This window comes from Bufo bufo, chromosome 3, assembly GCF_905171765.1.
Source record: "Bufo bufo chromosome 3, aBufBuf1.1, whole genome shotgun sequence".
Lineage (NCBI taxonomy): Eukaryota > Metazoa > Chordata > Amphibia > Anura > Bufonidae > Bufo > Bufo bufo.
The window spans coordinates 306,525,651-306,542,538 of record NC_053391.1 but is presented as its reverse complement, the minus strand read 5'-3'; positions in this window follow the sequence as shown (position 1 = coordinate 306,542,538).

Sequence of the window (16,888 nt, the reverse complement as noted above, 5' to 3'; positions counted from 1 at the left end):
TTTTATTTTTATTTTTATATATATATATATATATATATATATATATATAAACAACACTACAAACTACAAAACTACAAACTTACCCTAACCTAACCTGTCCCTAGCCATTCCCTATCCTAAACTAAAACTAAAACCCCCAGGACTGACCTCCGCCTCATGTCCTCTGCATGTCCGCATAGTCCGAGGCCAGCCCTACCTCCACCACCCACATCCAGCCCTCGCCCCATGTCCTCCCATGTCCGCGTAGTCCAGGACTAGCTGTAGGCCTCCCCACACTTTGTAAGTGTCCCCCCCCTCACCCTAACCCACCCAACCTAACTAACTAACCCCCGCTTACCCTATCCTTCAACATAATATACACAATATATACAATATACCATACAATAAACATTACTATAACCACACATAACCACTCCCGAAGGACCAAGTTCAGCCTTTGCAAGCCTTTCAAAAAACCATACACTTTATCCAAAACAAAAATCTAGGGTGAGAGTATCAGCCCACCACCAGGAATAGTACTACTAGGCTATGGTACACTAAAAGCAAAACCTCTCCAGAGGAGAGAGGCCCTGCTGGTACCCAGTCTTTCGTACTCGAGAGAACGTACCTTCACCAGGTCTCCCAGAATGTTCCTACACACCTCATCCACTGGGAGGACGTGCGTTCCACGTGTAGTACCTAACCACTATGCTAACTAAAAAACATGTGCACAGGTCCCTTCTGCCCAGGTCTCTGAGCACTCCATAGGCCCACTCCGCATAGGAGAGGCTGGCTAGCCTAGGCCAGCCAATGGAAGCTCCCACCCGTTTGTACACCTCTGTATTAAAGGGACACTGGAGCAGGAGGTGCTCCATACTTTCCAGTATGGAGCCGCACTCCTCCCGGGGACAACCCCTTTCATCAGCGTTCCTGTACTTCAGATTGTCCCTTACATACAGCCTCCCGTGAAAGCAGCGCCAAGCCAAGTCCCAAAACTTCAAGGGGATCCTTGCAGAATTTAGCAACTGTAACCCCTTGTCTAGATCCCGGCTTGGGCAATCCTTGAGGGCCAGGGGCTTCTGTAAGTGGGACAACAAGACCCTCTCGTCAAGGGACCTCCTTGACAGAGTCCTGATTTCCCCTACCTCCAAACCCCACCGGCGGATTACCTTCAGAATCGGGGTGACGTAAGCCGGAAGATATCCGTGAGGCGTACGCAAGTCCTTCACTTGCCCTCCTGTCTCCCATTCCTGGAAGAAAGGCCGAAACCACCCCCGGCAGGAGACTACCCACGGAGAAGCCCTCTCCATCCAGAGGTTCGCCAGATTTACTTTAACAAATGTGTTTACAAGAAACACCACGGGGTTGACCATAGATAACCCCCCTAATCTCCTCGTGCGGTAAGTCACCTCCCTCTTGATCAGGTTCAGTCTATTCCCCCATAAGAGCTGGAAAAACAGACTGTAAACCCGAGTCCAGAGAGGCTCTGGCAAGATACACACACTGCCCAAATAGATAAGCAGAGGGAGCAGGAAAGCCTTGATCAGGTGCACCCTTTCCATGAGGGTCAAAGACCAGCCCTTCCACTGGTCGACCTTCTGAGCGGCGATCTTAAGCCTGTCGTCCCAATTTTGAGTGGGATAATCCCCATGACCGAAATGGATGCCTAGGACTTTGGCTGACGACTGGGGCCCTGGGAGGGTGTCCGGGAGATCAAAAGCTGGATCACCCCCTCCCAGCCAGAGACTCTCACACTTATCCCGGTTGATCATGGACCCGGATGCTTCCGAGTAGCGATCCACCTCAGACATCACATATTCCGCCTCCCCTTTCGAGGACACGAAAATGGTGACATCGTCGGCGTACGCTACTGACCTCAGAGTGGCTTCCGGCGCCGCCGGATCCATCCCGACTCCCGCCAACGGTCCACGATTGACCCTCTTAAGAAAGGGATCAATCGCGAACACGTATAAAAGCGGGCTCAAAGGACAACCCTGGCGAACGCCGGACCCAACCTCAAAAGGGCAGCCAGACCAACCGTTCACAAGCGGGAAACTCTCCGCCCCCGCATACAAGATCTTTAACCAATCGACAAACCCCCCCGGCAGGCCATACTTCAGAAGGACCGACCAGCCAGAGGTACTCATGGTTCACCCGATCAAATGCCTTTGCTTGATCTAAGAACAGCATGTACCCCCTCCAGTGGCCTGCTCTACTCTGTTCCACTGCCTCTCGGACACCGAGCACAGCACTAAAAGTGCTGCGGCCTGGAACCGAGCAATGCTGAGCCACCGAAAGGAGTTGAGGCGCAAATTTCACCAGCCTGTCAAACAGTATCTTGGCCAGAATCTTTCTGTCCGTATTGAGAAGTGCTATGGGACGCCAGTTCTCAATACGGCTCGGATCTTTACCTTTTGATAGGAGGATCAGGGCTGACCTCCTCATTGACTGAGGCAGAGTGCCCGAGGATAGACACTCATTGAATACCTCAGTCAAGAGGGGACATAAAGAGTTAAGCCATCCGGGCCTGGCGACTTCTTCAGAGCTAACCCTTCCACCGCCAGGATAACTTCCTCCTTCCTGATCTCTTCTACCAAACCGTCAAAAGAGAGGTGAGCTTCTGACTCAGGGGTGATTTCAGCCAGGAAATCCGACATCTTGTCCCGATCCAGATCCCTCTTTCCCAAGAGGCACGAGTAAAAGGATCTGACGACTTCCAGGATCCCTGATCTGGACCTGTTCAGGGAACCCGTACTGTCAACAAGTCCTGTCACTAACTTACTCTTCACTGACATCTTACAGTTTCTGTAGGGGTCGGGCGAGCGGTACCTCCCGAAGTCCCTTTCAAAAACTAAAGATGTGTGCCTATCATACTGGCACCTCTTGAGCAAAGATTTCACCCTGGAGATATCCTCGCGGCTACCTCCAGTCGAGACCAGATCTTCGAGTTTCCTCCTCAGACCCTGATACAGGCGGTACCTGTCCAGGGACCTGAGGCTCGAGAGCTGGCGGAAGAATTTTGCGGCCCGGTCTTTGAATATCTCCCACCACTCTGACTTAGTGTCACAGAGATCCAGCAAAGCTACCTGACTCTGAAGAAAGTCCTCAAAGGATTGTCTTACCTCTGCTTCCTCCAGGACTCCCGCATTCAGCTTCCAGTAACCTCTTCCCATTTGGGGTGATTCTGAAATATTCAGAGAGAACATAATCAGACAGTGGTCGGAGAATTCTACCTCCACAACCCTCAAGGGCGAGAAAGTAGCCTCCTCCTTCAAAAAAAACCTGTCTATTCTAGACCTAATCCTATCTCCTCTATAGAAAGTGAAACCCCCGTGGTCTGGGGTGTGCCTAATGTGGACATCCACCAGACAAGCCTCACTAGCTATGCTATTTAAAGCTATACTATCATAAGCCAGCGGGTTTCTGGTGCCTCCCCTATCTTGGGACCTTATGATGGTGTTAAAGTCCCCACCAAAGACCACTTGCCGGCTTGTAAAAAGGAAAGGCTTGATCCTCATAAAGAGACATTTCCTGTCCCACCTGGACTGGGGCCCATAGATATTGATCAGGCGCAGTTCCTGTCCCTTCATGAGGATATCCAAGATCAAACACCTCCCCATTTCCAGCTCAACCACCCGTCGGCATTCTACCGGTACGGTGAAAAGAACCGCCACTCCGCTATACGACTCAGCCGCAAGAGACCAGAAGGAGGGCCCAGATCTCCACTCCCTCTTCGCCTTGTGGACTTCTGCCAAGTTTGACAGTCTGGTCTCCTGCAAAAATAAAACATCAGCTTCAACTCGGCTGAAAAAATCAAAGGCTGTGTAGCGAGCCGCATCAGATTTAACGCTGGCGACATTAATGGTCGCCAGTGTCAGCTGAGTGGGTACCGCCATACTTGGTGTTTAAGCTGAATGTCCTCCTTCCTTCCCGACCCTCTTACCCCTCCCGGGGCTATCCTCTAAGGCGGCGCGTCCTCTTTTGAGAGAGACGGTGGTGTCCATTCCATCTGTCACCACCGCTCCCTCTTGCGTACCGCCCCTGTCTTTCTCAGTTCCAGGAATCAGATTTGCCTCCTCTTCTGGGGACCTTACATCCACACCAGAGAGGGGCACGGGGCCTCCTGGAAGCCCTCCCACCTTCGCCCCCGGTACCCCACTTCTTACCTCCTCCCCGCATGAAGAGGAGGCAGAGGTCTCATCCAAAGTGAGATACCGGTTGGAGAGCTCAAGAGGGGAGCCAGTTACGCCTTCCCTGGCTACTTTGGTCGGGCTCTTTTTTTTGAGAACCGTTTCCGTCTATTGATATTAGACCCAGTCTCACTACCCTCTGCACTTTCGTAGTTTGAAGACTGGGTCTCATCGGCCCGGTCTAGTCTCCTGATCTCCGCACTTAGCTCCCTGTCCTCTAGGGTCTCCGAACTACGGGAGCCCGCCACTTGGGGAGGGGCAGACATCACCCCATTTTGGTGGGGCTCCTTCTGTTCCCTCTCCGCCTGGCGCCTCTCCCTCCGCCTCTGCCGGGACGGACCGCTCTTGGTCTTCACTGACCCCTTAACTCGACTGTCAGCACCCGCCTCAGCCGAAGAGACCTCCCGGCCCACTCCTGCGTGAGCTCGGGCCGCATTGACCTCTGAGAGGGGCCAGCGACTAAATGGGTGTCCGAGCACACCACACAAGTTGCACCTAATCTCCACACAAGATGCGGCAAGGTGACCTGTCCCTCCACACAACGCGCACTTCTGCACTTGGCAGCTGGCGCTGAAGTGTGAAGGGCTGCCGCACTTGTGACAGAGCTTAGGCTGCCCCCTGTAGAAAACGAGAATCCTATCCCGGCCGATGAAGGCAGAGGATGGAATGTGGGAAACCGTGCTTCCTAGACATTTCAACTTCACATTGAAAGTCCAGGCTCCCGACCAAATGCCAAATTCGTCCAGGTTTTTCGATGGTACACCCTGGACGTCCCCATACCTACTTAGCCACGTCAGAATATCAATGCAAGAAAGCGATTCATTACGGGTCAAAACGGTCACTTTCTTGACGTTGTTCTGCCGGGTTATCGCCTGAGCGAAAAAACCCTTCCAATCCGGTAAGTTCTTCACCAGCTCATACCCGGACCAGAAAAGCTCTAGGCCCTCCGGCCGGGCAAAGCTGATGTCAAACTCCCTGGAACCATAGGGATGTATCAGGGCGAAGATGTCAGCCACCCTGAAACCCATCTCAAGCAGGAGCTCCACCACCCTCTTTCTCGTAGGGCAGGCATCATTGCTTCTCCACTTGAGACAGACTACATTCCGTCTGGTCCCAGGGCCGGTTGTGGGCAGGGACCAGGTGGTCTCGCCCCCCCTTTCCTCTCGGAAAGCTCGCAGGCCGTGCCTGTCTATCCATAAGGATAGGTCCACCTTCTCACCCTCTACTGTCATTGAACTCTCCCCCTTTTTCAGGGCCTCCAGGAGCCGCCGTTGCAAGTCACCAACCGCGACTCCTGGGAATGAGGAAGCCAACGAGGATAGCCCCTCCCCCCCACGGCCGCAGCCACACTGGCATAACTTCTGCCAGGTGTTGCGGCCGCAGGAGGGGCAACCGAACCGGCCCCCCCCACTACACTAGTACCAGATACCACACCGGACCCCTCCGGAGGGCGGACACCAGGAGCCGCAGCCACCGCTTTCTCAGCGACGGTCCGCTGACCCCCAGCATCCATCCCACCTTTGGGACTAGATGCAGCACCTCCACCAACACCCCTACCACCACCCTGCTCACATGCATCCTTTCTCTCTGCTGGGACAGCTGGTGCAGCAGTTGCAGCAGGTGTCATTTTACCTTTATTTTTTCATTTATTATTTCCTTTATTATTATCCTTAACATTACTTATTGCCTTATCATTTTTTACTCTACTATGATCCTTGCCACCCTCATTGCCACTGGTCAAGCCCCCCCCTGCTGCCCTTGAGACCTGGGCATTGATCATGACACTCCCCCCCTCCCCAGCACTTAATTCAGCGCTGGAGGAGGAGGCAGAGACAGAGGGGGCGTGTCCAGTGGCAATGTACATGGCCACTTGTTCTGGCGCAATGCACCCTTTCTTAGTGGACCGGAGCGCCGCAGTCACATTCTCCCCGGCAGCTCCGGCCCCCGGCTCTTCAAAACGCAGGCGCTTACCGCCTGCACCTGCACTCCCAGCTTCGGGAGCGCGTCCAGAAGCACGGCCGGGCACCCCCCCAGCCACGCCCGCATGCGCGCCAATAGGAGGATGCCCGGACGCACCTCCAGACACACCCACGGCCACACCTCCTGCTTCATTCACCGCCGTCTCCCTTGATCCCCGCCGCACGTTGGCAGCTGCAGGCGGGGACCCAGAACTATCACCGCCGCGGGTAGGAGGGACGGTGACCTCATCATCACACCGCCCCAGCACCACCCCACATACCTGAACGGCAGGCAGGGAGGTAGCCAGAGCGGTGGACGGAGCGGCTGGCAGAGTGGTAGGAAACTCCCCGGAGAGGCCTGTGCTGTGGAGGTTCAGGAGCTGCAGCAGACACACCCTTTCACCTCAGCTGCAGACACCAGACACACCCAAGCCTGAATCTCTGCTATGGGACCTCTCTCCTCTGCCTGGGCCTAAATATCTGACAATGGACTGTTACAGTGGTGGGTGACGTGAAGCCTGATTCTCTGCTATGACATGAAGACTGATTCTCTGCTGACATGAAGCCAGATTCTCTGCTATGGGACCCTTTCTCCAATTGATATTGGTTAATTTTTATTTATTTTATTTTTATTTTAATTCATTTCCCTATCCACATTTGTTTGCAGGGGATTTAACTACATTTTGCTGCCTTTTGCAGCCCTCTAGCCCTTTCCTGGGCTGTTTTACAGCCTTTTTAGTGCCGAAAAGTTCGGGTCCCCATTGACTTCAATGGGGTTCGGGTTCGGGACGAAGTTCGGGTCGGGTTCGGATCCCGAACCCGAACATTTCCGGGAAGTTCGGCTGAACTTCTCGAACCCGAACATCCAGGTGTTCGCTCAACTCTACTCTCTAAGTAAAGTAATATTTCCTGATATTACTTTTAAACCTTTGCCCCTCTAATTTAAAACTATGTCCTCTTGTAGCAGTTTTTCTTCTTTTAAATATTCTCTCCTCTTTTACCTTGTTGGTTCCCTTTATGTATTTAAAAGTTTCTATCATATCCCCTCTGTCTCATCTATCTTCCAAGCTATACATGTTAAGGTCCTTTAATCTTTCCTGGTAAGTTCTATCCTGCAATCCATGTACTAGTTTAGTAGCTCTTCTCTGAACTCTCTCCAAAGTATCAATATCCTTCTGGAGATATGGTCTCCAGTACTGCACACAATACTCCAAATTAGGTCTCACTTTTGCTCTGTAGAGCGTCTTGAGCACCTCCCTCTTTCTACTGGTAATGCCTCTCCCTATACACCCAAGCATTCTGCTAGCATTTCCTGCTGCTCTATGACATTGTCTGCCTAAGTTTAAGTCTTCTGAAATAATGACCCCCTAAATCCCTTTCCTCAGATACTGAGGTTAGGACTGTATCACTGATTTTATATTCTGCTCTTGGGTTTTTATGCCCCAGGTGCATTATCTTGCACTTATCAACATTAAATTTTAGTTGCCAGATTTTTTACCATTCCTCTAGTTTTACTAAATCCTTTTCCATTTGGTGTATCCCTCCAGGAACATCAACCCTGTTACAAATCTTTGTGTCTTCAGCAAAAAGACACACCTTACCATCGAGGCCTTCTGCAATTTCGCTGATAAAGATATCAAACAATATGGGTCCCAGAACAGATCCCTGAGGTACCCCACTGGTAACAAGACCATGGTCTGAATATACTCCATTGACTACAACCCTCTGTTGTCTGTCCCTCAGCCACTGCCTAATCCATTCAACAATATGAGAGTCCAAGCACAAAGACCGCAATTTATTGATAAGCCTTCTATGTGGGACAGTATCAAAAGCCTTACTAAAGTCTAGATAAGCGATGTCTACTGCACCTCCGCCATCTATTATTTTAGTCACCCAATAAAAAAAATCTATAGGATAAATAAATAAACAGCACTATCTTTCTACATAGAGCGCGCAGCCACCCTCTGCGACTTCCTGACCCCGGGTATAACGGAGTCAGGCGTGGCTCTTGACACCCTCGTGACAGTAACCCCCTCTCAACGAGGGGCCTCCGGACACTCAGGACTAGGTCTCTCAGGATGAGAGGCATGAAAAGCCCGAACTAACCTGTCGGCGTTTACCTCAGACGCTGGAACCCACATTCTTTCCTCGGGACCGTAACCTCTCCAATGCACCAGATATTGAAGAGAGCGGCGGACCCGACGAGAATCAACAATTTTGGACATTTGAAACTCTAGATTACCATCCACAACAACAGGAGGGGGTGGCAGCGGTGACGGTTCTAGAGGTGGAACATATTTCTTGAGTAACGACTTATGGAAGACGTTATGGATTTTAAAAGTCTGAGGTAGCTCCAGGCGAAAAGCCACGGGGTTAATGATGGCTACTATTTTGTAAGGGCCAATGAACCTAGGACCCATTTTCCAAGAGGGAACCTTTAATTTAATATTCCTAGTAGACAACCACACATAGTCATTCACTCCTAGGTCCGGACCTGGCGTCCGTCTCTTATCAGCCATGCATTTATATTTACCTCCCATATTTTTCAAGTTAGCTTGCACCTTCTGCCATACAGATGAAAGAGATGACGAAAACCGTTCCTCTTCGGGAACCCCAGAAGACCCCCCCTCTTTGAAAGTACAGAATTGGGGATGAAAACCATATGCACCAAGAAATGGTGACTTACCAGTAGATTCCTGACGGCGATTATTTATGGCAAACTCGGCTAACGGTAAATATGATGACCACACCTCTTGGTTTTCAGACACAAAACATCTTAGATATGTCTCAAGGTTTTGGTTGGTACGCTCAGTCTGTCCATTCGACTGAGGATGAAAAGCTGAGGAAAAGGACAAGTGTACCCCTAAACAGGAACAAAAAGCTTTCCAAAATTTAGAAATAAACTGGGTTCCCCGATCCGAAACAACATCGGAAGGGACCCCGTGAAGCTTCACGATTTCACTGATGAATACCTGAGCAAGAGTCTTAGCATTAGGTAGTGTGGGTAACGCAATGAAGTGTACCATTTTGCTAAACCTGTCCACTACTACCAAGATAACTGTTTTACCCGCAGACAAAGGTAAGTCAGTGATAAAATCCATTGACAGATGTGTCCATGGCCTATTGGGAATGACAAGTGGCAATAAAGACCCTGCAGGACGTGTATGAGAGACTTTCGCGCGCGCACAAGTAGAACAAGAAGACACAAAATCCATTACATCCTGACGCCACCTTGGCCACCAAAAACGACGAGACAATAGCTCCAAGGTTGCTTTACTACCCGGGTGCCCAGCAAGTGCCGAATTATGATGTTCCTTTAATAATTCGAGACGCAGGTTCAATGGTACAAACAATTTCTCTGAGGGGCAAGAGACCGGGGCGTCCCCCTGGGCCTCTAACACATTCCCCTCCAAAACAGAGTGTACCGCAGAGACAACCACTCCTCTTTGTAGAATGGGTACCGGATCACTCACATTACCCCCTCCAGGGAAACAACAAGATAATGCATCTGCCTTGGTATTTTTTGCCCCAGGACGATAGGTAATAACAAAGTTAAACCTGGTAAAAAAATAGCGACCACCTAGCTTGTCTAGGGGTGATACGCTTAGCTGATTCGAGGTACAGAAGGTTTTTGTGGTCCGTAATCACAGTGACGGGGTGGATTGCCCCCTCTAAAAAGTGACGCCATTATTCAAACGCTAGTTTAATAGCTAATAGTTCCCTATTGCCAATATCATAGTTCTTTTCTGCTGCAGATAGTTTTTTAGAAAAGAAAGCACAAGGACGCCATTTGCCAGAGGACGGACCCTGAGACAGCACAGCCCCCACTCCTACCTCTGACGCATCGACTTCAACAATAAAAGGCTGGGAGACATCAGGTTGGATTAGTACAGGTGCCGAGGTAAACCTCTCTTTTAGAGAGGAAAAAGCAATTTTAGCGGCGTCAGACCATTTAGAAAAATCAGTCCCCTTCCTAGTCATGTCAGTAAGGGGTTTTACAATCACCGAATAATTTTTAATGAATTTTCTATAGAAATTTGCGAAGCCCAAGAACCGTTGCAGTGCTTTGAGGTTCTCAGGAAGATCCCAATCTAAAATTGTCTGGACCTTCCTAGGATCCATACGGAAACCTGAAGCAGATAATAAATAACCTAGGAACTGTATTTCCTGAACGGCGAAGACACACTTTTCAATTTTAGCATATAATTTATTCGTCCGTAGGACCTGCAGTACCTGTCTGACATGCACCTCATGTGTTTTCAGATCAGACGAATAAATTAAAATATCATCTAGGTATATCACCACAAACCTGCCGATAAGATGACTAAAAATGTCATTAACAAAATGTTGGAAGACAGCAGGAGCATTGGTCAGACCGAAAAGCATGACTAGATTTTCATAATGCCCCTCAAGGGTGTTAAAAGCTGTCTTCCACTCATCCCCTTCCTTGATACGAATCAGATTGTAGGCCCCCCTAAGATCAAGTTTGAAGAACAACCTAGCACCCGCAATCTGATTAAACAGGTCAGGAATGAGAGGAAGAGGGTATGGGTCTCGGATGGTTATCCGGTTTAATTCGTGAAAATCTAGGCAAGGACGCAGGCCCCCATCTTTCTTTTTAACGAAGAAAAACCCTGCAGCCACGGGTGAAGAAGAGGGTCTGATGTGTCCCTTAGCCAAGCTCTCGGAGATATAATCTTTCATGGCTTGTCTCTCCGGACCAGAAAGATTATATAACCTGGTCTTGGGTAATTTTGCACCGGGAATCAGGTTAACCGGGCAATCATAAGGACGGTGAGGTGGTAACTTCTGACAACCCTTTTCAGAAAAAGCATCCTCAAAGTCCGAAACAAATGTAGGTAGGGTAGCTATGGAGGCGACTAAGCAATTGCTATTTAAGCAATTTTCTCTGCAATGCTCACTCCACTCCAATATCTCCCTGGCCTGCCAATCCACCACTGGATTGTGCGCTACCAACCAGGGAAGACCCAACACCACCGGAGTGGGAAGCCCCTCCAGAACATAACATGAAAGCAACTCGTTATGGTTGTCCCCTACCCGAAGGTGTAAGTTATGGACAATGTGAGTGAGGTTTCTCTGAGACAGAGGAGCAGAATCAATAGCGAATATGGGAATAGGTCTCTGTAGCGTACAGAGAGACAAACCCATAGTGCGGGCAAAATGGGCATCTATCAAATTTACTCCTGCTCCACTGTCTAGAAAAAAAGAAATAGTCTCCGTCTTAACGCCAAAAACAACAACCGCTGGCAACACAAATTGTGATGTTCGTATGGAGGAAACGTATACCCCCCGGCTGACATCCTCCACACAGCCTGGGGTTAGTAGTTTTTCGACGGTCTTTTGTTTTTGAGGAAGGAAGGACAGACATTAATAAAATGACCCCTCTCGCCACAGAAAAAACAAACCCCACGCCTACGGCGAGCCACAGGAGGATGGACCTGACAAGTAGTTCCTCCTAGCTGCATAGGCTCGTCTAAGTCCGTACAGACTAACTGCTGCTTGGGAGGGGTTACCAATTGCTCCGGATTTTTCAATCTGTCCCTAAGACCTCTATCTATTCTGATAGAGAGGGACATAACCGCATCAAGGGAAAAGGGAGTCTCATACAGCGCAAGCGCATCCTTAATCCTTTTGGATAACCCAGAGCAGAACTGACTCCTGAGAGCCGGGTCGTTCCACTGGGTATCCGTAGCCCACCTACGGAACTCTGAGCAATACTCCTCTACTGGCCGCTCTCCCTGTTGGAGTCTCCGTAATTTTGATTCAGCCAGTGCGACTCGGTCAGGGTCGTCATATATGAGACCCAAGGCCCCAAAAAATTCATCCACTGACCGGAGAGCCTGGGAATCAGTGGGTAAATAGAAGTCCAGGCAGGAAGCTCTATATCTGGCAACCAGAGAAGTGGGAGAGGGGAATATAAGGAGGTTGGGAGTGCTGGACAAGAAACAGCTGAGGAGAAGGAGCTACGGATCCCTGAGTGAGCCAAAAAGGGTTGCAAGGCAAACCCAGAAAGCTACCATAAAGAAACAGCACTATCTTTCTACATAGAGCGCGCAGCCACCCGCTGCGACTTCCTGACCCCGGGTATAACGGAGTCAGGCGTGGCTCTTGACACCCTCGTGACACATCCAAACCTAAAGGGGCCTACACACAGGCAGGTTCATCTTTTAATGCGCTCGATCATCCTTTCCTAAAAAAATACATTTTCGCTGCGTCGTTCCAATCGGTGTCGACAGCCCACCTCTCGAACTCCATTTCATACTCTGTGACAGGGCGTTTGCCCTGGCGCAATGCTAGTAATGCTGCTTCAGCTGTAGCACCTCGATTGTGATCGTCAAACATAGAAACATAGAATGTGTCGGCAGGTAAGAACCATTTGGCTGGGTGCAAAAACAGAGCCCGGAAACTATAGGCCGGCAAGTTTAACATCTGTTGTTGGTAAACAGTTTGAAGGTTTTCTAAAAGATGCTATCTTGGAGGATCTCAATGAAAATAAGCAAATAACACTATATCAGCATGGCTTTATGAGGGATCGGTCATGTCAAACTAATTTAGTCAGTTTCTATGGGGAGATAAGTTCTAAACTTGACAGTGGTGAATCAATGGATGTCGTATATCTGGACTTCTCCAAAGCATTTGACACTGTACCACATAAAAGGTTAGTATATAAAATAAGAATGCTCGGACTGGGAGAAAGTGTCTGTATGTGGGTAAGTAGCTGACTAAGGCTACTTTCACACTTGCGGCAGAGAGATCCGGCAAGCAGTTCCGTCGCCGGAACTGCCTGCCGGATCAGGCAAAATGTATGCTAACTGATGGCATTAGTAAGACTGATCAGGATCCTCATCAGTCTTAAAAATGCCTGATCAGTCGAAAAAATGCATTGAAATGCCGGATCCGTCTTTCCGGTGTCATCCGGCAAAAACGGATCCGGCATTAATTTTTTCACCTTTTTTTCAGTCTGCGCATGCGCATACCGGAAGGACGGATCCGGCATTCCGGTATTCTGAATGCCGGATCCGGCACTAATACATTCCTATGGGAAAAAATGCCTGATCCGGCATTCAGGCAATTCTTCAGTTTTTTTAGCCGGAGATAAAACCGTAGCATGCTACGGTTTTCTCTTTTGCCTGATCAGTCAAAACGACTGAACTGAAGACATCCTGATGCAAACTGAACGGATTACTCTCCATTCAGAATGCATGGGGACATACCTGATCAGTTCTTTTCCGGTATAGAGCCCCTGTGACGGAACTCTATGCCGGAAAAGAAAAACGCAAGTGTGAAAGTACCCTGAGTGATAGAAAGCAGAGGGTGGTTATTAAGGGTACACACTTAGATTAGGTCACTGTCACTAGTGGAGTACCTCAGGGGTCAGTATTGGGCCCTATTCTCTTCAATATATTTATTAATGATCTTGTAGAAGGCTTGCACAGTAAAATATCATTTTTTGCAGATGACACTAAACTGTGTAAAGTAATTAACACTGAAGAGGACAATATACTGCTACAGATGGATCTGGATAGATTAGAGGCTTGGGCAGAGAAGTGGCAGATGAGGTTTAACACTGACAAATGTAAGGTTATGCACATGGGAAGGAATAATGCAAGTCACCCGTACATACTAAATGGTAAAACACTCAGTAACACTGACATGAAAAAGGACCTAGGAATTCTAATAAACAGCAAACTAAGCAGTAAAAACCAGAGTCAGGCAGCTGCTGCCAAGGCCAATAAGATAATGGGTTGCATCAAAAGGGGCATAGATGCCTGTGATGAGAACATAGTCCTACCATTTTACAAATAACTAGTCAGACCACACATGGAGTACTGTGTACAGTTCTGGGCTCCTGTGAACAAGGCAGACATACGGTAGCAGAGCTGGAGAGGGTTCAGAGGAGGGCAACTAAAGTAATAACTGGGGCAACTACAGTACCCTAGAAGATAAAAATAGCAGTTTTTTCGAACCTTTTGTAGAGGCGCTGAAAACAGGAGGCAATGTTCCGCATAATATTGTTAAAAGAGAAGTAAACTTTTATTCTTTAGCAATACAAAGAAGAAAACATAGCCGGCACTACTGAACACGGTGCGGTGTAGGTGATTTGCTCTCAGCTACCATGCAAAAAATCGAGTGGTGCTCTGCCTGAATGGATAGCCAAATGTCATCAACGGTAGAAGAAAAAAAGCAAAAAAGGTGGCACTCACTGAATCTTCATTAAATCGTAGCTTTATTCGGTTAGAAACATAGCGGGTGCGGGTCACACATCACAGAAGAAAAGGCAACAGCCGTTTCGCGCTACAATCGCGCTTTGTCGAGCCATGGCAGAGAAAAGGGGGCAGAGAAAAGGAACCTTGGCAGCAGTACAGGACCCCGCATGCTGGATGGGAAAATACCAGCAAAAGCTTCATACAGTTGTTGTGGCTCTTCACAACAATAAATGGTAAGCGCTTCTTATATATAGTGCCTTAAAACTGCCATACAGCCACACACACGAAAGATTACCCTGAAAGATTACAGTACCCTGAAAGATTATCAACATTAGGGTTATTCACTTTAGAAAAAAGACGACTGAGGGGAGATCTAATTACTATGTATAAATATATCAGGGGACAGTACAGAGATCTCTCCCATCATCTATTTATCCCCAAGACTGTGACTGTGACGAGGGGACATCCTCTGCGTCTGGAGGAAAGAAGGTTTGTACACAAACATAGAAAAGGATTCTTTACGGTAAGAGCAGTGAGACTATGGAACTCTCTGCCTGAGGAGGTGGTGATGGTGAGTACAATAAAAGAATTCAAAAGGAGCCTGGATGAATTTCTGGAGTGTAATAATATTACAGGCTATAGCTACTAAAGAGGGGTCGTTGATCCAGGGAGTTCAGGGATTCTGATTGCCTGATTGGAGTCTGGAAGGAATTTTTCCCCCGTTAAGTGAAGAAAATTGGCTTCTACCTCACAGTTTTTTTTTTTTGCCTTCCTCTGGATCAACTTGCAGGATAACAGGCCGAACTGGATTGACAAATGTCTTTTTTCGGCCTTATATACTATGTTACTATACTATGTTACTATGTAACTATATGCCTATATTTCCTTTGCACCACAATCTGCGACTTTTCCCTGCTCACGCCAGGTCTAAAAAAGTGGGCATGGCTTGGGCAGGGAAGGGGATGGCCTGGCGGGGGTAGAAAATGGTCTAAATGTAAGCCAGCAATGAAGCTGGCTTGCATTTAGACTGGCACTGGATACATCAAAGTTATGTAGAGGCCTGTGCCTCTTCATAACTTCATAACTTCGACGGATCCCCAGCCAGCTATAGGGGTTATTAACACTGGCGTCTAAACGCTGGTCTTAATAAATGAACCCCTAATTGTGAGAGGTACATACCTTATAGGAATGAAAGGGTAAAGAACAAGAAAAAAAACAATGTGGACAAATAAAAATGTAACAGAAGCAATAAATGACAAAAAAAGGCATTTAAATCACTAAAACAGGAGTTTAGGGCAAGGAATCATTGAAAAACTATAAGGAAAAATAGAATATGTAAAAGACAAATAAAAGTAGCCCAACTGGAGACAGAGATTCATTGCCAGAAAAAACTAAACCTAAAATGTTCTTCAATTATTTAAATGGTAAAAAGTATATACCTAAAGGTGTCGGCCCTTTACAGAGTGATGAGGTTGGAGTTGCATACAGTGATGAGGAGAAAGCATATTTTTTTTCTCCACTGTAATCATTGAGGAAAATAAACTTTCAGATGAAATGTGCGTGTAAAAGTAAATTCGCCATTTAAAGTGGCCTGTCTGACCCTGGATGAAGTGCAAGTGTTGCTCCAGGTGCAAAATTTCAGAGGGTGCCAGCAGGGCCACACTGCCAATTAGGCAAAGTGAGGCGATCGCCCCAGGTGGTGCGGCCCTGCTGACAAGTGGGGAGCGGCAGCAGGGCACAGGGAGATGAGCGCTCCCATTGTGGAAGCACTCATCTCCATAGTCATCTGTATCAGGACAGTGATACAGATGGATGCTGCGGGGCAGGGGAGAGACGCCTGCAGCCTATCAGAGGCTGGTGCAGGAGGCGCAATGACTTCATCGCTCCACCTGAGCCGTACAGCGCGGGACACAGGCCAGAAGATGCCTGCATCGCATTGCTGCCGGCCTGATGGAGGTAATTATAAGTGTTTATTTTTTAATTTGGTACAATTTTACTGGCATATGATTTGGGCGGGGGGGGGGGGCACTTATTACTGACACATGATTGAGGGTATCTATGGGGGAACCTCTTACTGGCACATTATTGGGGGGTATCTATGGGGCACATCTTACTGGCACATTATTGGGGGGCAATGTGGGGGCATCTATGGGGGCACTATTTACTGGCACATTATTGGGGGCACTATGGTGGAATCTACTGAGGCCACAGAGAAGGGGTATTTTATATGGGGGCACTAGGGGTGAAGGAGGGAGAGGAGCACTATGGGGGCTTCTATTGAAGCCGCAAAGAAGGGGTATTTTATATGGGGGGCTCTGTATAGGTGCATTTTATACTGGGACACATTATGGTGGGTACTATGGGGAAGGAGGGAGAGGAATACTATGGGGTCATCTACAGGGGCACTAAGAAGGGGTATTTAATACTTGCAAATTATGGGGGACACTGAGGACATCTACTGGGGCACTAAATATGGGGCATTTTATACTAGTACATTATGCTGGGCACTAGGAGGAAGGGGGGGGGGAGCACT